The sequence below is a fragment of the Python bivittatus genome, unplaced genomic scaffold, assembly GCF_059951505.1.
Source record: "Python bivittatus isolate LINGU-HERP-01145 unplaced genomic scaffold, Pbiv_v1 ctg000680_np1212, whole genome shotgun sequence".
NCBI classification, from domain to species: domain Eukaryota; kingdom Metazoa; phylum Chordata; class Lepidosauria; order Squamata; family Pythonidae; genus Python; species Python bivittatus.
In genome coordinates this window covers 5,507,420-5,528,660 of record NW_028277095.1, presented here as the reverse complement: position 1 = coordinate 5,528,660, position 21,241 = coordinate 5,507,420, and the positions used below count along the sequence as shown (strand labels likewise).

Below are 21,241 nucleotides of genomic sequence, written 5' to 3'. Positions count from 1 at the left end.
ATCTTGACTTTTTTGACCCCCCCCCCCCAGTACCCTGGGCTTTCTTCGCCTTCCCCTTGGCCAAGGATAATCACTCATTCACTCCCAGCTTTTTGGTTCCCTATATAATCAACAGAAATCTGGAAAATAAAGCTGTGTCTAAAATCTAAGATGGAAATTTTGTCAGAGACAGACAATGCCTTGTTGCAAAAAGCTTGACTTTATGAATTTCTGCTTCTGGGAGGCAGTTAAACACAAATATATATAGCAATTGAACACTCTCATTGCTTTGAGGAATTGAGAACATTGTGAGTTTGAAAACAGCTTTTGCAGGTTTTCAGGCATTGTCTGGTTTGCAATTCTGCAAAACTTAACAAGGGGTGGAGACAGACCTGTTCTTCCAAAATGGTGAGACTGCTTTGTTCAAAACGTAGGGTTTCCATTCAGAAAGCAGCTTGGGAAAAACATTTCACAAGTGTGACCCTGAAATGGGCTCACCCCATCACGTCATCGTCACCAAAAACCGCTGCTCCCCATTTCCTGAGACAATTTTGTACCTTTCAAAAAATCCTTTGGTTAATTATTAAGGTAGCACATATACGATCGTTCATGCAGCAGGTGAGCAATGAATCAAAAACGAGTTTGCGGATTAATTTTTAAAAGAGAGTTTGCGTGAAGCCTTTGAGAAGGCTCAGGAAGGATGATTACACCGGTGTTTAGTTTGCTGGCTGGTGCATCTGTCATTTCAGTTTCAAGAGAGAATGAGCTCACCCTGTGGTTGAGGGACACGGCCGTGAGCTCTCTGTCTTTTTTTCATTTCTTTCTCAAGAAACTGGATCCCTTTCAGTGGCTGTGGTTACGAGCACTCCGAACCACAGCCCATCCCAGTGTCATAGCTTGACTTATGTACGCTCAAGATTTAGTAGTCACCCTGGAGCTAATAGCTCTGAGGGCAAAGTGCCATCAAAACCCCCATGAAAGTCATGTAAATCAAATCAAAAACACAATAAACCAATTAAAGCCAAATTGTAAAAGAGCAGCAAATTAAAAGCAGCCGAGGTTAAAATAAGCAGCCCAACGGAATCTAAAAATATCAGAGATGAATTGACTTAAAAAGCAGATCATAGCAGCAGAAATGCAGGAAGGGCCACGATGATGAAAAAGCCTTTGTCTGACACCGTAGAGCGATCCAAGTAGGCTCACGGGGGAGAATGCTCCAGAGTCAGGGAAGAGGGGGCATCCTATTGGAGAGAGGGACCTACTCCCGAGGAACCATCGGCCACACCTCAGCAGGTTCAGAGCATCCTGAACAGGCCCTCTCACAGCAGCGTTAGGTTAGGAACAGGCAGGCCAAAGCTTCTTCAAATTCTGTAGCTCCAAAGCGGAAAGGCCTTTATTGGTTAAGGCTGCCATGTTGATCCTGGCTTTGTCACCGTCAAAGGTGTTTAGTTCTGCAAGCTGATTAAGTGACATTGGTCTTTCTCAGCCCAGTATACTGTAATGGTCTGTGGAAAAGACCTTGGGAGATGGGGGGAAGAGACGCTGCCAAGGGGACGGTCAGATAAGAGAGGGCATAGCCCGCAGCTGCATAGTGGGTGGGGCAAGAGGCTCAGAAGGGATCTTACCTAGTTTCTTGGGCTGTTGAGGAGATGGCGGGGGGGAAGAATTGTACTTTCAGACTTGCAAGATTCTGTTACTGTAGCCTTGCAATAAAGTAGAATTAGCTCATTTGGTTGTGATTCCTATCTGGTCTACCTAGTAAGGCTGATATATATCTCACAGAGTTGTGTAGGGGGAAGAATAAGAGGAAGGAGGGCTGATGTGCACTGCCTGTACCTCTTGATGGGAAGGCAGGATACATGTTTAACACATAAATAAATGGAAAGGGGCATTCTTGGTCTCAAACTATAGGCCAAGACTAGGATGAGCTGTGAGGAAAGGAAGGATCTGGTCCTGGTTTGGTCCAGCAGAGAAGACCAATATGGCAGTTTCCCTCACTGCTTTCTTCTTCATCTTCTGTTTCCAGTATGGATAAATGTGGCGGGTCTTAAAGGTGGAGATGTTCCCAAGGTGTGGTTTTGAGGACCTTTGATGAGCTTTTTCCAGCTCAGAACATGAGCTCGTTAGGAGAACTTTGTGGTAGCTCCTCCATCTAGTTCAGCTTCCAATTTTCAGCAGCAGCTAGCAAATGAATATCTCTCTGGAGGGAGAGTAAGCAGTAAAGCTGTGCACACTTCTAAAATGAGCAAGAAAAAATGTTTGCGATCTCACGTGAGCACAGTCTCTTTCTATTTCTCATTAAAGTAGCCACCTCTTTTTTCCCCCCAGGCTGCTTGATGCTTTTTAATGCAACTCTTAAAGCAGCTGCATTGTTTTTCACCTGAGCAGTTGATTCCCTTCAGCTGTGTTGATCCACAGCAGTTGGCAAACTTCTCCACAAGCTTTTCTAGTTGTCTTTTAAAGCCATTTAAAGCAGCTAAATGTGTTGGTGAATTCCTTAAGTTCCTTAACGAAATAGCCCCCCCACTTTTGACTGCTCCTTGGAGCCTAATATTTTGAGCAAAGTGGTACAGGACTCACTTTGGTCTTTCCAAAGGTCTTAAATTGGTTGGGGCTGGTGGGCACTCTAGGAATTTTGAAAGCCTGGCATCAGTATTCTCATAAAATGGCTGTTGGGGGAGGGGACTTGCCTATTGCAGAATGGTTCCAGGGGGGACCCAGCCCCATTTTCCAGATGGCAAGCTGTTGTGATGGTTCCCTGTTACCCCCTGACTCACCATGCCATCTGTCAGATTATCTTTGGTTTTTTTCCCCCCCTGATCAAGTAGGCACCTTTCCTAACAAGGTTCTGAATTGCAATTCTCCTTGTTTGTTTGTTTTTTAATTTTATTTTTTGTGGACCTCTCTGGAGCCTAAGTGAAAATAACGATGACGCTGGGAGCAGAGCGTTTGCTTTACGGCATGCCAGCTCCTAATTAAAAAAAGAGAGAAAGAGAGAGTAAATTCTCCTTCAAGTCAAGCTCAACTTTCTTGGCAGCAGTTCAGAAGTAGATTGCAAAAATAAAGGTTATTTATGATCCAGAAGGCGAGGGAGTCTGGGGGGCATCAAAGGAAACATTCAGGGGTGCCACTGCCTACTCTGTCATGTCCCTCCCCTTTGTCACCTCCCCCCCCCCCAAATTAGAAACAAATTCCAAACTTTTCAGCCTTTTCTCGTTGGAATGGGGCCTTCACAGTTGCAGAGCACCATTCTCCTGCTCCGTATCCAGCCATGTTTGATGTTTCATCCTTTCCAAGTAACTCGGTTGCTTTGGGTGCTACAGCAGAAGTAAAAGGGGGTGCTTTTTCTATTTTCCCTAGCCTCTTGGCACCCTCCCCCCAATCTAACTGGCTCCATTTCAGCTCTCCCTGGGACTTTTTTTAAAAATCTGTGCCACGCCTCCCTTTGTTTCTGTCTTGGGTTCCATCACATAAGTGTGAATTTGCAGAATGCTTTCCCTGCCTGCAACACTTTGCCAGCCCTTTTCCCTATGGGAATGTGGTCTCTTCCTTCTCTGAACATTGGGCACCCAACCATGCAGGAAGGCTGTGGCAATGAAGTGGCTCATTGGGGCAGGCACAAGTCAAGGGAGTCTTCTAAATGGAGAAACTGGTATTTCTGGGGAAATGCATCCTCATCAAACCAAGTTTTACCTCAATCCCTGAGTTACGTTTTTTTCTTTGCCAACAACACCTCCCTCTTGTCTCCATTTCATTTTGCAGCCCGTTGTTGAGATTAGACAATTTTCAAGGGTAATGATTCCTTCCTTGGAGTTAGATACTAAGGAGAAGGAGATCTGGTTGTCAGAATATTCCTGGGACCTTTATCCAAAGTTCTAAACATCCTCTCCCCTTAGTTTCATTTGGATGTTAAATGGCATAGGGGGGAAGATAGAACCATGTGGAATGCCATATCTCAACAACTTAGGTATTGAAGAAGAGTCCCCCAGCATCACCTTCTGGATATGCCCTGTCAGGACCGGAACTACATCAAAACAGCACCTATAAGGCCCAACCCCACCAGATGGCCCAGAAGGATACCGTAGTTGATGGCATCAAAAGCCACCAATAACTCTAGGAGAACTTGGAGGATCACACTTACCCATTTAGTTTCCAGCCTTGGTCATTCACCAAGTCAATCAGTGTAGACTTAGTACCATGTTCTGGATCAAGCCCCAATGGACCAAGATAACCAGGTTCATCCACATGCATGTAGAGCTGCAAAGCCACCTTTTAAGCCATCATCTTATCCATTGAATGAAATATTTGACACTGGCTTATCATTACAGAGATCTTTTAAATCAAGGGAGGACTTTTTCACTCTAACTGGTTCTTTTAAGCATGCAAGAACACATTCTGCACCCAAGAAGACATTGATCACTTCCCATAAACTTGGGGCCAGTCCCATCCTAGTCGATACAATTAGCCAGGAAGGGCAACAGTTGAATAAGCAGGTGATGGCCCTCTTCTCTCCACCGGCTCTGCCACATCTTCAAGCTCTTTAAGCTGAAAAGAATCCATATGAACAGGACAAGTGGTTGCCAAGGTTACCTTGCTGTGACCTGCCCACAACTGGAGTCCAGGTCAAGACAAATCTGTTGGACTTTGTCCACAGAGAACAATGAAAATTCTCACAGCAAGCCTCCGATTGTTCCAGCTCCCTTCCCCAACATTCTTATGGAGAAAATGCCACGCAGTACCGAAGACCTTTGCCAGCCTGTTCTGTGTAGATGCAACCGAGGCAGACAGAAGTAAGCTGTTTCCACTGGGTTTACTTGCTACAGATTAGGATTTTAAATGGGCCTTAAAAAGGAGCCCACTCCTCATTCCACCCAATCCATACATCTTGTGCCCCAGCCCTTAACCAGTATCATTTTCTGCTTCATGGTAAGGCAAAGTGCCAGTTTAACTCTGCTAGAGGGGCTCAGGAATGACAGTGTTGATCATCTGGACTAGTTCTCTGTTCCAGGCCTTTCCTGATAGACCAAGTGGGAAGTTCCCTAGGTGCATTCAGGACTCCATCGGTTGCTTGGAGTGCAGCCTTTTATCCCATCCTCCGCTCCTGCAGAGACTGATAGCAGCCAACCCCATAAAAATAACCAGGCAGCTCCTCCTGAAAGAACACGGGCTCTGGCTGAACCAGGGGCCAAATGCCAGTTGGGACAGGTCCATGGGTATCATGGCAGACCTGTCCTTCTGAGCCATTCCTCACTAGTCAGTCTCAACATGGACACTGGAGCCCCACAGGGCAAGAAGTATGTGATACAGGGAGTCCCCAGTTTAAGAATGAGTTCCGTTCCCAATGTAAGGTTTGCCCCGTTCGACAGAGAAACTCTCGTGACACGTGTGGTTCACAAAAGAGGTTTACTCATGCGTAACGTAGCAGTCACAAGCAAAGCCAGGACTGGCTTGGTACAATTGCATCACTTGTTATATTCCCCCTTTCCCGCGCTTTTTTCTGCCCCGCGATCGCGTTACCGCTGCGGATTATCGGCCCCCCAATAATCCCTCTTGATTGTCCATGATGGCAGGTTCGATCAGGGTCCATTGTCCTTGATTGACAGTCCCCCTCCGGCTTGGGTTGGTCCCTCCCTGTTACGTGCAAGCCCGAGGGTTCTGTGCTGCGTTGCAATCTTGTTTCGCTGCCTGCGGCCCCATTCATTGTTGGCTCGCGCCGTTATCAGTGCATAGTTAAAAGCTTCCGCTGCAGTTTTCCTGTTTGGCTGGGCGCAGGTGGCCCGTTAATTAGCGGCGCTTTCAGTTCCTCTTTTCCTCGCTAGCTATCGCCAGTGGAGTTTGCGTGGTCCGGCTGCGAGCTTCCCCGAAGCCCCGTGCTGACCGAACCTGACATACTGCCCCCCTGAAGACAACTCCCCCCCCGACTTTATTTCGGTTTCCCGGGGTATTTATTGTAAAAGTCCCGCACTAGGTCCGGCGCTCTTATGTGGGTTTTACTTACCCATTCGCTGTGGGACTTGGGAAAATGTTTCCATTGCACTAGGAGCTGGACCTGCCCCTTGTGCCTCCTGGCGTCCAGTATCTGGTTGATCTCGAAATGCTGCTCCCCCCCCGACCATGATGGGTGGTGGCACCCCCTCTGCCTTGTGCCAGGCGTTCCCCGGCTGGTGCAGCTTTAGCAGGCTGCAATGGAACACTGGGTGGATCTTCCCGAGGCTTTTCGGGAGCGTCAGCCTGACGGTTACTGGGTTGATGACCTCTGCAATGGGGAACAGCCCTACAAACCTCGGGCTGAGTTTTTTCGATGTCTGGTGCGTCTTTAGGTTTTTGGTTGACAAATACACCTGGTCCCCCACTTTCCACTGCCCCTTGGGGAGTCTCTTGCGGTCCGCGTGTTTTTTGTAATCGGTTTTGGCTCTTTGCAATGCCGCGTGCGCCGCTCGCCGGGTGGCGTCGATTTGGGCGAACCAGGCGTCCAGGGAGTTGATTTGGGATTCCGGCTGAGGCAACTCCGGCATGGGGACAAAGTCTCTCCCGGTGGCTACTTTGAATGGAGAGAACCCGGTACTCTTGTGGATGGCGTTGTTGTATGCCACTTCCGCGAATGGCAGTAGCTCCGCCCAATCGTCCTGTTGGTGCCCCACGTAGTAGCGCAGGTACTGTTCGAGCCCCCCGTTCAGGCGTTCCGTGGCTCCGTCCGTCTGCGGATGCGCCGCGGAGGAAAGGGCTTGCTTCATCCCCACCCGCTTCAGGAACTCCCTCCAGAACCGCGCGATGAAGTTGCCACCCCAATCGCTGACCCGTCGGGGCGCGCCGTGGAGCCGGTAAATATGTTGCACGAACAGCCTCGCCAACCCCTCTGCCGTGGGGACTCGCCGTCACGCTACAAAGTGCGCTTGTTTGGAGAATAAGTCCGTAACCACCCAAATAGCGGTCTTCCCCTTACTCTCCGGGAGCTCTACTATGAAGTCCATGGCGATCTCTTGCCATGGGCCGTCGGGCTCCGCTACCGACTGGAATAACCCTCTAGGCTTGCCTTTGGCCCCTTTCGCCGTCGCGCACACCGGGCAACCCCCCGAGTATGCCTCCACGTCCTTACGGAGCGTTGGCCACCAGAACTGCCGCCAAATTAAATGGAGCGTCTTCACGAAGCCGTAATGCCCCGCGTTCCGGCTGTCGTGGGCTCTTTCCATGACCTCCCGTCGGCACCCCTCGGGCACGTACAACTTCCCTTCGTACCACCACAAACCCTCTTGGCTGGTTAGCACTTCTCGGTTTTGCTTGAACCAAGCGTCCTGCTCCGCCGCCTCCGCAAACCCTTGCCTTACTTCCGGCGCCGCGTCCCGTCGCTCCCCCTTGGTCTGGCTCCGGGTCGCCGCCTTTGCAGCCAGCCTGCTGGCAGGGATGATGGAGTCCACGATCTCCTCTCGTAGGCTGGCGTGCTGGGGCATGCGAGACAACCCATCTGCTAGGAAGTTGCGCTTCCCGGGGATGTGTTTTAGGGTGAACCTGAACCTCCCGAAGTATTGGGACCACTGCGCCTGTTTGGGGGATAGCTTACGCGGGGTCTTCAGGGCCTCGAGGTTCTTGTGGTCCGTCCACACCTCGAATGGTTCAGCTGCCCCCTCCAATAGATGCCTCCACGTGGCTAGTGCCCACTTGACGGCGTACGCCTCTTTCTCCCACACCATCCACCTCCTCTCCGTCTCTGTGAATTTGCGGGAGGCGTAGGCGCATGGGTGGATGGTCCCCTCCGGACTGGGCTGGAGCAGGACTGCCCCCGTTGCCACATCTGACGCATCTACTTGGATGATAAACCGCCGATCTGGGTCGGGATGGCGCAGGATCGGCTCCTCTGTGAACCGCCGTTTTAGCTCCTCAAATGCCCCCTGGCATTCTGCAGTCCACGCAAGTGTCATGCTGGGCTTGGGGGGTTTTCCAGTGCCCTTGGTTTTTAGTCTGTTAGGGGGAGGGCAATTTGGGCGAAGTTCGGGATAAACTGTCTATAGAAGTTCGCAAACCCTAAGAAGCTTTGAAGTTGCCTCCGGGTCCGCGGCGCTTCCCAGCCCAGAACATCCTTTACTTTCGCCGGGTCCCTCTCAATTCCCCGACTGGATATTCGGTAGCCGAGGTAGTCCAGCTGCTCCCGATGAAACTCGCATTTTGATAGCTTCGCGTACAGCTGCGCCTTCAGCAGTCTCTGGAGTACTGTGCGCACCAGGCTCACGTGCTCCGCCAGGGTTTCGGTGTAGATGAGGATGTCATCCAGGTAGACCAGGACGCCCCGGTAGAGTAGGTCGTGCAGCACTTCGTTTATTAGCTGCATAAACACCCCCGGGGCCCCTTTTAATCTGAACGGCATCACGGAAAACTGGTAGCTTCCGAGCGGCGTGTTGAACGCCATTTTCCACTCATCCTTAGCGCGGATCCTGACCCTAAAGTAAACTTCGCGCAAGTCCAGTTTTGTGAACACCCTCCCCTTAGATAGGTGCGACATTAAGTCCTTCATCAGGGGGAGGGGGTATTTGTACTCGGTGCTGATTGCGTTCAGCCCCCGGTAGTCCACGCACATCCGGAGCGAGCCATCCTTCTTCTCCCGGAATAGTACCGGGGCCGCTAATGGTGACTTCGCGGGTTGGATGAATCCCCGCGCTAGGTTCTTGTCTATGAACTCCCGCAGAGCCCCCATCTCCCTCCTTGACAGGGAGTACATTTTTGGTTTAGGCAGCGTTGCCCCTGGCTCTAACTCGATGGCGCAATCACTGGGTCGGTGTGGAGGGAGCTGGTCGGACTTCTTCTCCCCGAATGCCGCCGCCAGGTCTCGATATTGCCTCGGGATTCTGCCGCCCGTCGTGGGTTCCCCGGACTCTGTCTCTCGCTTTGCAGTTGTTCCGCCAGTCGCCGCTGCCTCCCCACACCTCGGGATCGTTGCAAGTCTCCGGGGTCCCGGCGCTGCTGCTGCTGCTGTTGCCGCCCAGGTCTCAGGCTCCGTCTGCTCTCGCCCCGCCTCCCTGTGCCTCGAATCCTCCACTTTCCCGTCTGTGGTTGCGGTCGCGCCCGTTGCCACGGCCCGGTCCCCTTTGCTCTCGCACTTCGCCGGTCTGTCGACCCCGAATCGCACTGCCTCTGCCGTCCAGTCGACCCGTGGGTTCCGTCGCCGCAGCCACGCCAAGCCGAGCACCACCGCGTAGTCGGCCACCGGGACCACCACAAATCTTAGTTCTTCCCGGTGGCTCCCGATCGTCATCTGGACCGGCTCGGTGTAATACTGAGCTGGCCCCCCCCCGCCAGCGTGCCGTCTAGCTGGCTGAATGCAATAGGCTCCCGGAGGCGCCTCAGCTGTAGTCCGAGTCCCGAGACCACAGCTGGGTGCATCAAGCAGTGGGTGCAGCCTTAATCCAGCAGCGCCCGCAGCTGTGCCTCCCCTCCGGATCTCACCCCCCGGATGTGTATCCTCACCCGGAACGGAGGGCAGTCCTCATCTCCGATTGGGTCCGCGCACCTCGGTTCCCCTGCTCGCAATGGGACGCCGTTCAGTGCGAGCGCGCCTCGTTTCCCGCCGGCTCCAAGTCCTCCCCGGAGGACGCCGTCTCCGGGGTCGACCACCCCCGCCGTCCTCTCTCGGTCACCGCCGCCACTGCACCCTTCCGCGGTCGGTCGCCGGCCCTTTTCCCGGTAGGACACAGGGGCTTGACTTCGGGCCGTGGTGAGGCTCCTTCCCGCTCCGTCGGGCACTGCGCCACTCGGTGGCCTCTGCCTCCGCACCAGAAGCACAGGTTCGGGGTTCTGGTCGCCTCTCGCCCCCCGGTGGACTGCCGCCGACTACTTCGCCTTTCCTCTGGGGGTCTCTCCCTCGGCTGGTCCCTTGTCTGGTCCCGTCGCCTCGCGCTTTGTTGAATCTGCCGCCATGCCGATTCCGCCGTCCCGGCCAGCCAGATCCAATCTTTCACTGTGGACGGGTCGTCCCGTCCCAGTGCCCGCTCCAGGATCTCTGGATTGAGCCCCCTCTTAAAATACTTCACCCTTAGGGACTCCGGCCAGTCCGTGAGCTTCTCTACCAACCTCCGGAACTCCACGGCGTACTCCAATACCGACTTATCCCGCTGTCTGAACTGCAGGATGTCGTCCTCAGCCCGCTTGGCGCTCAATGTGTCCTCGAATCTGTCCCGGAGTGCCTGCATGAAGTCCGGGAAACTCCGCAGTTCCGCCGCATTGGCGTCGTATAGTCCGATCACCCAGCTAGCCGCTTGGCCGTCTAACAGCTCGGCCACGTAGGATACCCTATCCTCGTCCCTAGCGAATAGGTGACCACCCCTCTGCATGAAACCACTAACGTGCGTCAAAAAATGTGGTAGCTGTTCAGGGTCCCCTGAGAACTTCCCGGTGATGCCTCGAAGTCTCAAGGCGTCCGCCGCCCGTCGGTCCACCGACCGGGGCATCGTGGGCGGTGCCGGCTGGGGTGCCGGGCTGCCACCCCTGTTGCTCGCGCCATCGCTCACCGCCGATGGTCCCGCTCTCTGTAGCAAGGTCTGGAGCATCGCCTCCACGGCGTCTAGGCGCCGCTCGATCCTCTCCTCTAGTCGGGCGAGCTTCTCGTCCCGCTCGCGGTTCCGGGCCCCCGAACCCCAGGTCATCGTGACGCCTGAGCTGTCTGGCCCTTGGTTCACGTACATCGACCACCGCTCCGTTGGAGGGTCCCCGGCCCTGGCCGCTGTCCCGTCGCTCCCAGGTGGCTCTGACCGTCCCTCCTCGAGTCCGGGTTCCTCGTGCTCCAGCTGGCCCACGGATTCCTCGTCGCTGGTCATGCCTGTATTAGAAAGGGAAACGCTCCTTGGTGGCACCGGGTAGCGCTAACGGTGAGTCCTGGCTTTATGTAAGGTTTGCCCCGTTCGACAGAGAAACTCTCGTGACACGTGTGGTTCACAAAAGAGGTTTACTCATGCGTAACGTAGCAGTCACAAGCAAAGCCAGGACTGGCTTGGTACAATTGCATCACTTGTTATATTCCCCCTTTCCCGCGCTTTTTTCTGCCCCGCGATCACGTTACCGCTGCGGATTATCGGCCCCCCAATAATCCCTCTTGATTGTCCATGATGGCAGGTTCGATCAGGGTCCATTGTCCTTGATTGACAGTCCCCCTCCGGCTTGGGTTGGTCCCTCCCCGTTACGTGCAAGCCCGAGGGTTCTGTGCTGCGTTGCAATCTTGTTTCGCTGCCTGCGGCCCCATTCATTGTTGGCTCGCGCCATTATCAGTGCATAGTTAAAAGCTTCCGCTGCGGTTTTCCTGTTTGGCTGGGCGCAGGTGGCCCGTTAATTAGCGGCGCTTTCAGTTCCTCTTTTCCTCGCTAGCTATCGCCGGTGGAGTTCGCGTGGTCCGGCTGAGAGCTTCCCCGAAGCCCCGTACTGACCGAACCTGACACCCAAGATCTGTCCTTAAGTCGAATTTGTATGCAAGCCGGAACAGTCTTATTGTATAATACTGTATAAGTCGTATTGTGTAATGAACTTGAACCATTGTGTATTTAGCTTGAACCATTGTGTATTTAACTCAAATTTTGCCACAGTAGGCTCCATTCTTAACCATGGGTTGTCTGTAACCTGGGCGTTCCTAACCCAGGGACTCCCTGTACTCTGTTACCACTGGCTTTTCTTGGAACTTGCGGGGGGGGGGGGTGAATTTCTGTGTGGGTCTGGACTCTATTTACATCTTCTTTTGCTTTTCATCTTGTGGGGATCTGCTTCTTTTAAGACTCAGGGCTAGCTGACACAATACGAAATGGCCCACTTGAAATGCCCTGATATAAATAGTTTAAATTAATAATAGCTGGGGGCGTTCCTTGCTAGTGCCTGCAGAAGAGGTTAACACTTTCTGTTCTGATGAAAATCTCCTCCATGCCACAAAGCTTACTAGCTGTGCAAGGTAAGCCTGAGGTTGGATTGGGTTCAGACAATACGCTCAACCCCCCCTCCCAAGTTAACAGCACAAGTACTGCTTCACACAGTATGCTGTGTGTGAAAAATATGTCATGTTATCATTTGACACAGGCGTCCCCAATCTAGGCTTCCTCGAGCTTTGTGTTTTCAACAGCTACAATTCACCTCAAAGGCAGCCCACACTTCTGGAGGCACCTTGGGAAAAGCTGGTCTATTAACACAGTCTGACTGACATGACATGCTAAGCTAGTGGCTGTCTTCTCAGTGTGCGCTGAACCACAGAGTTCCTCAACCCCATTTTAGCCTAGTCTAGTGTGTTTTGCAAAGTCCACCATTGACTTCCAGAAGAAATTCCTTTTTCAACAGGAGATTTATGAACAGTCACGTCTGTCATCACAGACATGTCTGTCTGTATTCTGTGCCTTCCAGAAGTTGACTGGAATGATGGGAGTTATTGTCCAACCACCTCGTCGTGGAGCATCAGCTGGGGCAGGTGGTTGTATCGCAATACGAGTGAACTGTGGCCGAGATTAATCTGCACGGAGATCCGAGGCTCTCTCCCCATGCCCTGGTGGGCACCAAACCTAAGTTATGAACACGTTGCCTCATCTTTGATGGCACTGCAAACTGTATCGGGTGTGGTATAGATACCACATAGACAGACCTGATGATGTATCTGCAGTAGCCACAGCAACCACTGTTAAATGCTTCCCGCAGGTTATTTGAAAAAGGTACATTTTTTTTTTTTTCACCAAGCACATGTGCACTGTTCATAAGTGGCATGCACACAGCGAAACCTCACCACAGCTTCCTCTGCTTGGTTTGTTGGAAGGGAAGGGGTACAGCAAATGAGGCTTCATAGGCATTCCTTTGGCCACATGCTGGAGGCGTGCACTCTGACCTGCCTTCCCCTGCCAGGAGCATTTCCGCACTCATAATCTAGAGCAGTGTTTCTCAACCTTGGCCACTTGAAGATGTGTGGACTTCAACTCCCAGAATTCCCCTGCCAGCCATGCTCCCAGTTTGTGGAAGGATTGGCCAAGGCTGGGCAGCTGTTTTCCTCTGCCTTTAGAAGTGACGTGGCTGAAAGGCAGAGTTTTTCTGCCTAATTCTTGTGTCGTGCACACGCTTTCTCTTTTTCTCCTTTCCACCTCCAACAATACAAATAGCTTTTGGGATTATGAAACAAGGTGGAGGAAGTTGTTCTGTGCCATTTTTATGGGTAGCCTTGAAACACTTGGCCCCAGCCTGGGTCACTGGCAATGGATCGCCCATCTAGAGGGAGTCCTCATTTAGCAACCACAGTTGGGACTGGCAACTCGGTCGTTAAGTGGCCACTAAGTGAAACTGCGACTGTGCTTACGATCTTCCTTCAGCTTTCCTTCGCTTTACAGACTTGCGAAGGTTGTAAATGCAAGGATTGGTCGCAAAGTGACTTTTTCATCATCGTCGTAACTATGAATGGTTGTTAAACAAGGACTACCTGTATTCCATAGATGTGATGGTTAGGAACCAGTCCAGAGTTTAAGAGGTACAACATATGAAGCAGAGAGTCATTCTCCTAAGCTAGAAGACCTGGGGTTGCTCTGTGGATTTTTCACAGAAGCCTGGCTGGGAAAAGCATCCATAGGGTGTTTTTTTTTTTTTAGGGAGATATTGTGATTGCTGAATAGGACTTATCTATTTCGGTTTGTGAACCTAATCGGGTCTCTAGGAAATTCTGTCTGCCAGAATACTTGTATCCCCTTTGTTGTCTCTTGGCAACATTTTCCCCTGCATGAAACAATAATGCATTTATTATCCCCTAAGATTTTAAGGATTACCATTGCCTTCCCCAGATATAAGGGAGGATAATCGGCAAAGACTAGTATGCTAGTCAAATAAAATAGCTTCATATTTAAGAGGGTGCAAGAAATGTTGAAAGGGTGGGCCAGTGTCTTCAGCTGCAGAAGGCTAATTTGTTGGAAGCTCATGCAGGGATGGAGAACCGAGGAAGGAGCAGAGCGATTCCTGCAGTCCATATGAACTGAAGGGCTTGGTCTGTGTCTTGGAGCTAAACTGTTTCACCCCGGCTCGGCCAGAGTGTTTCAGGAGCCCCAAACTGCCTGTGTCTTGATTGATACGTACACAAATCATAATGTTAGCAGCCTTGCAGCCATTCCTCTTGGGATCATGGTCCCTATTTAGAAAGAAGTTGCCAGTCAGGTCTTTCCACTTCGGCAGGTGAATGGTGTGTGGGCTTTCTGCAGTAGATGCCTGTAAGCTGGATATGAGTTGCGTTCACACCAAAGGTGGTAAGTTCACACCAGCTTGTGTGATCAGCTCAGGGTGGAGAAGGTGATGCTTTCCTCCTGTACCCCCAGTAATATTCCAGAAGTCTTTACGAGGCAATTCCTGCGAGAGTTGCCATCTTTCTTAATGGACTCGGCAAGGGCTGGTGAAGCAAGTCTGTCTCGTTTATGGAGAAACCTGATCACTGGGTGCTCAGGAAGATGCATGTGTGTGTTCTGGGCAGGGGGAACAGCCCAGGCTGTCACTTGAAAAACCTGGAAGTGCCTTGGTGCATAGGGTAATTTTAAAACAGGGGTTGTTTTCAGACAAACAGCCCCCATGCGTTCTGAGCTGGGGGAGGAATGTGCTTTTCCTTAGCAATTGAATTTGCTCTCAGACCCCTCCGGTGCACTTGCTCTCATACTCTGCTTGTTGCTATTATAAGGAATATAATGCATTTGGGCAAAGGAGCTTTTTAAGTTCCGAGTGTAGGTGTGATTTATATAGCTGCTCTGGGGTTCATACATCTTAATCCAGAAAGGGCTGCGGTGATCTTGTTTCACCTACACAACTCCGGGCAGCAAGTAAAAATCCTCGCTGTTCCATGCATTAAGACTATTAAATCTTCATGACTCAAAGGATGCAAGAGAAGTTAGCTTCTCCAGTAGATCTGGGCCAAAGGGCTTGAGGTTGGTAGAGGCGTTGCTGGAAGAGGCAGGCAGGTGATCCTAAGAAAACTGGTAGACCAGTTCCTCTGATACCAGAAGGTCATTCTAGAAACAGGAAGGGCTAATTTCTGTACAAGCTATACTTGTTGATTTGGGACAGCTGATGTGGCACCAAACCATGAGGTACAGCAAAATCTCATTTTGCAAAAGCTAGTTATATGGAAGGTGTGTCCATTAATCCCCAAGGTCCATTGAATTGAAGACTACATCATCACGGTGATACAGATGATATCGTTTGAGTCATTTACATTATTTGCATGATGCAAATCATGATGGGATCTCATTCAGCTGAGGTCCAGAAAACTCAAGGTTTAACTGTGGGAAGGACGGACGGAAGAAGGACGGATGGACAGGGCTGTATCAGATGAAGGGTGGAATCAGGAGTCTGAAGCTCTTTCAGCTACAGGCACCAATGACCAGAAATGTATTGTAGCTCGGCAAATTTTCTGTGAAAAGCTTTCAACTTGGGGCAAGTTTGGCAGTTTGAAAGTTGTAAGATGTTTGCTTCTCAATTAAAACATTGAGAAGCTGAAAATAGTTGCAGTTGTTTTTCTTCCCCTCCCCCGCAGTTGCTAAAATTCCCATAAAAGTTTTTTTTTTCTTCTCCACATATCAAAGCTTTTCATTGCTTTGAATCCGAACTGCATACAATAGGCTAGATTTTACTTTTAATCACATCAAATAACCCTGCCTTAATATTTGGGCAGGCAGTGGTTGAGTTAAAAATGTTAATTTGAATCTTCCTCATGGGCATACAGTAGGCAAATTTTCCATAATGTTGCAATTCAGAATTAGCCAAACTGTCTCCCCCCCTGCCATCTTTCTTGATGTCTACTCAGCCCAACACAGTTGTCCGATCACCAAATGATGGTCCCTCTCAGGGACTTAATAAGGATTGCAAGGTCCCCATCCTGCCCTAGTACAGTGGTACCTCGGGTCACGAACTTAATTCGTTCCGCGACTCTGGTCGCGACCCGAATTGGTCGCGACCGGAATCAAATTTCCCCATAAGGTTCAATGTAAATACGGTTAATCCGTTCTGAACCATATGTATTTTTTTTTTAAACCACAAAAATATGAAACAAAGTACAGTACAGTGTAATACGAAGAGAGAGAACGCTAACCTTGCTTGAGGCGACTTCTGGCGTGGAGGACAGGAAGGCGGGTGGGGAGGCGGTTATTGTTTGGAGGGAGAGTCCCCCTCCCTACAGGAAGCCACGACCACGTATCACGGCAGGGAAAATGGGCGTGGATCCTGTTCGTCACCCAATGTGGAGTTCGTGAACGGAAGCAAAATTTTGCGAACGGTGCTGTTCGTGAACCGAATTGTTCGTGAACAGAAGCGTTCATGACCCGAGGTACCATTGTACAGTGGTACCTCGGGATACAAACTTAATCCGTTCCGTGACTCTGGGCGTATCCCGAGTTGGTCATAACCCGATGCAAATTTCCCCATAGGGTTCAATGTAAATCCGGTTAATCCGTTCCGCCCTCCGAATTTGGTCGCACCCTGAAGCAAATTTTCCCATAAGGTTCAATGTAATTATCGTTAATCCGTTCTGGCGTCCGCGGACCACGCATCAGGGGCGGGAGAACGGCCGGGCGCCGCGCAGCATGGCGGGAAAGCGGCGCGGCGCAGTGGGATAACGGCGCGGCGCAGCGTGGCGGGAGAACGGCCGGGCGCGGCGTGGTGCAGCGGGAGAACGGCCGGGCGTGGCGCGGTGCAGCAGGAAAACGGCCGGGCTCTGTGCGGCGCGGCGAGGCGGGAGAACAGCCGGGCGCTGCGCGGCGGGAGAATGGCCGGGTGCCGCGCTGCGCGGCAGGAAAACAGCCGGGCGCCGCACCACACGGCAGGAAAATGGCCGTGGATCACTTGTCAGGAGTGGAAAAATGGCCGTACCCCGAGGCGGAGTTTGCACATCGAGGTAAATTTTTGCGGCCGGAGCTGGTCGTAACCCGAAAAGTTCGTTAGTAGAGGTGTTCGTATCCCGAGGTACCACTGTACTTTGGAAATCCTGGTGGGCCATAGCAACCGCTTGAGATGTTGATTGCTCCACATGGCTTATATGTTGGTTGTAATTTGGATGGTGCCTGTCCAAATAAAGGGTCCAGATATTTCTGGGTGGGCTTTCTTTGTCAATTGGCACTTTTGATGGGCCATCCCATTGCCCTGGAGGTCTACAGAGCAGCAGATGGTGGGTGGCAAAGTAAGGGGCAGAAGGCAGTAGCCAGTGGGATGTTCTCCTGCCAAGTCTCATGAATCATTGGTGAGAGGGGCACCTCAGGGTCAGCTTCCATTCCTTTGGGTGAGCTCAAGCTGGAGAATTTCCAACTGGAGTGTTTTTCAAAGTGAATGTGTGAAGCTGGTGGCAGACTGTTGGGTTTTTCTCGCCAGTTTTAAGCTGCCCTGCTTGGGCAAAGCTCCCCTCATTCACAGTAGGAGGAGCTCAGCCTGGAAATCCTGCTTTCTACAGAGGAAGAGCCTATCACTCAGCTTTTGCATGAACAATAAGCAGGCCTCGCTGGAAAGGAAATTATTGAAAGGGCTGTATGGGGACTTAGGGCAGAGGAAGGGGTGAGGTCAGGAATTCTATATTCATCCTCCTTAAACATATCCACACTTACAGGCCTCTGCCCTTCCTCCCCGAGATATAGTCTTGGGAAAATAAATAATAATAATTGAAATGATGATGGTAGCATTTGGGTCTTTCTTTTCTTTTTCCTGAACCAGGTGCCCAGCTCTTATGGCTGCAGAATTCAAAACAACCAGCAAAACATGAGTCCCTTATAGGGTAAAATGTAAGAATATAAGTCAGTGTTCAAGCAAACACTACAATCCCATAGGACTCTTCCACCCAGCTGTGGGTCTTCCTTTGTCAGGCCTTTGAGGTAGCCAAGGTGAGGAAACAGGAGTTGTTAGGAATCCTGGAAGTACTTTAATGTGGTTAGGACAGTGTTTCTCAACCTTGGCAACTTTAAGATGTGGACTTCAACTCCCAGAATTCCTCAGCCGGCATGGCTGAGAAATTCTGGGAGTTGAAGTTCACTGTCTTAAAGTTGCCAAGGTTGAAGAACACTGGTTAGGGTATTGTAATAGAATTTTGAAAGCCTCTCAGAGCTGGTCTCTACTTCAACTTATACCTTACCTAATCAAGGTGGGGTTCTTTTGAGTTTCTTTCTCATGCTTTCTTCTTTCCCAGGACTAGATATCTTTTGGGTAATGGCTCGGCATTTGCCTTCTCTGAGTCAACCCACGTTCCATCACACCTCTCCCCAATCTTCTCTAGCAATTTTGACGTGTCCTCCTCTGATGTCCCTGCTGTGTTTTGATTCCCTGCTAGCCTGAAAGTCTTTTTTTTCCCCCACAGATCAGAGGGATGGCACAAAATAGAGTCCCATCTTGTCCCTTGTTCTTCCTGCAATGTCTTTGTTGTTCGTGGGGTGGGGGGAAGTCTTTTTTTTTTAATCTGCAAAAGGCAACCCATGTGGCAGCTGAACGCCAAGAATGACAAAGATGCTCTTTGGAGTGGCTGGGGAGAACAGGAAGGTGTGTTGCAGTCATCATCTTCTTCACCATAGAAATTAGGAATTCTAAGAGGTGGGATGTAGTTGGGATTTCTTGCAAGGGGAACCATCCTCCCTGCAACTCCAGGGGAAATGCTATAAAACCCTGGAATGGGCCATAGGAAGCTGTTATGTCAGGGAAAAGGTCATAGAATGTTCCTATCCCTGAGTTCTTAGCATTCTATATTCAGAGAAGCTTGTCCAGGGGAAAGGAAGCATTCAGGTGTACCTTCCCTGGAGCTGCAGTCTGGCATTATGTAATCCCAGAAATAATAATAATAAAATGTTTCTGTATAAAGCTGCTTTCTTGTGGGGGTGGGGGAGACAGGTCCCTGACCTCCTGCACTGTTTCCACTCCAAGACCAAGCTCCCACATTCTCTTTGCAAAAAATCCTCTACCAGAAATCCCCCAAGTCTGCAACTGGTAGAACAGTCTACAGAGGGCCTCCTCGTTTTCTGAATGTTTCAGAGACTTGTTCTAATTATTTGGGAGAGACAGTGTGACTTTGTGGGGCAGGGGAGAGGGGAACCTTGTGAGCCATCATTGTCTGTGGGGCAAGAGAAAGAAAGGAGGCTATGTTGAGTACAGTGGAAAGTCCAGAAGTTCTTGACATTCCCCCTTTTCTGGGGGAGAGGAGCCAAGTGGTGTGGGAGTTACTTTTACTTTGATAGTCTTAATTTCCACCCTTCATCCACTCCTTGCAAACTGTTGTTCTACTCAAAATTCTCCCTTTGCCCAGGACTTTCAGGGGAGGTATGGTGAACTGAAGATGGCTCTGTGAAAGCAGAGCTGACAACTGTGGCAAGACCAAGGAATCTCTCTGGATAAGGAGAGGATGGGAGATTGCCCACATGTGCTCCGGACATCTGCTCCTCATGAGGAGGCTGCAGGACAGCAATTTTCCACAGGTTTGAGCACCAGGAGATAATGGGATTAACCATCTTACTCGCAACCGCAGCAGAGCCTTTTTAAAGGCCATTAGGTTTGCAAACCTCACTTTCTAATCATTTTCGGAAATTGTCTATTAACCATTCTAAAGCTATTAGAGACCTTCAGAATGACATGTTTGAAAAGTCTTCATCGGGTGAGTTTATCATCAACTCTGAACAAAAGAAAAATTAATTGTAAGTTTAACCACATAAAGAATTCGAAATTAACATCAAAAAGTTAAATAAGATTTTGATCTAAACAAGTTATAAATGGATTAATGGTCCAGATAAATTTGGAATACAGTGGAACCTCGGGTTACGAACGTTTCTGTTAACGAACTTTTCGGGTTACGACCAGCTCCGGCCGCAAAATTTTGCTTTGGTTTGCAAACTCTGCCTCGGGGTACAAACAGGATACGCGGCCATTTTCCCTCCTGTGACACGGTCCGCGGCCATTTTCCGCCCCTGACATGTGGTCCGCGGCCATTTTCCGCCCCTGACACGTGGTCTGCAGCCATTTTCCGCCCCTGACATGTGGTCGTAGGGAGGGGGACTCTCCCTCCAAGCAATAGCAGCCTCCCTGTCCTCCACGCCAGAACAGATTAACGGTAATTACATTGAACCTTATGGGAAAATTTGCTTCGGGTTGCGACCAATTCGAGTCGCGACCAGAGTCGCGGAACGAATTAAGTTCGTAAACCGAGGTTCCACTGTATTGACTTTTACTATAAGATTTTGGAATTAACTATAAAAATAACTTCTTGTAGGAAACAGATTTATTTTGGCTATCCTGGCTATTGCAAATCATGATAAAAGATAAGTGATGATTTTAAGAAACTCGACCCTAGAGGGGACTAAAGATTTTAAGCAGAAGAAAAAAAAAATACAAGCTTGTTCTTGATGTCAGTTAATACTGGAACTTTATGCCATAAAATGTTATACCAGTGGAAATATTAGAGATCTTTGAAGGATGGAGCCAGAAATTAATAACTACAGTATCAACACTATCAATAATGATATCTGCTTCTATGGATAGACTATGTCTAAAAGATGTTAATGAAGGAATGACAGATGTGAAACAAATTTTATCTGACAACACAAGAGAAAGTACAAAATGTGGATCTACAAATGACAGGTCAAAATAATGATTTGGAAAAGGACGCTTTACTGGATATACAGTTTTAAAAATTAAAAGGGAAATAGAAATGATAAACCAAGAGAATGACCTGGAAAATGTTTTCTTACTGGATCTACAAAACAGGTTAAAGCCTTGAAGAAATCTGTGCAATGGGATAAAGAAAAATTGAAGAGAAATAAAATCCCACGACAATATTTGAATGTACTAAAGATTCAGACTATTAGAAGTAAAAGGAAGGAATGTAAAGTTGGTTTATTTGATCAAGGTTAAAATAAGACTTTTTTTTTTTTTTTTGCAATGTTCTGGCAACCCTTTATGGACTGTTTGCTGACACCAGGATTCAAAAGTTGATGTTTTATGGATTTGTATTGTCGAAGGCTTTCACGGCTGGCATACAATGACTGGTGTGGATCTTCCAGGCTGTGTGGCCGTGTTCTGGAAGTTCTTCCGGAAACTTCCAGAACACGGCCACACAGCCCGGAAGACCCACACCAGTCATTTTATGGATTTGCTTATAGATAAGGGATGGGATATGGGGTGAAGAGATATCAGTTTAACCTCACAGGGGATGAAGAGTTATTAAATTTGTTTATACTTGTGATGAAGGCTGGAAGTCTCTTCTTTATATTTTTTCTTTATTATATTCTTTCTTTTTCTTTTTTCTTTTTTCCTGCCCTTTTTCTTCTTTCTTTCCATTCTC

At 49.7% G+C, this 21,241-nt stretch overlaps 1 protein-coding gene across 1 annotated transcript in view; it reads left to right on the top strand.

The window, feature by feature from the left end:
• The window catches only part of FAM178B (family with sequence similarity 178 member B), a 175,438-nt gene that overhangs the window by 26,828 nt on the left and 127,369 nt on the right, over positions 1-21,241 (top strand). The window lies entirely within an intron of this gene.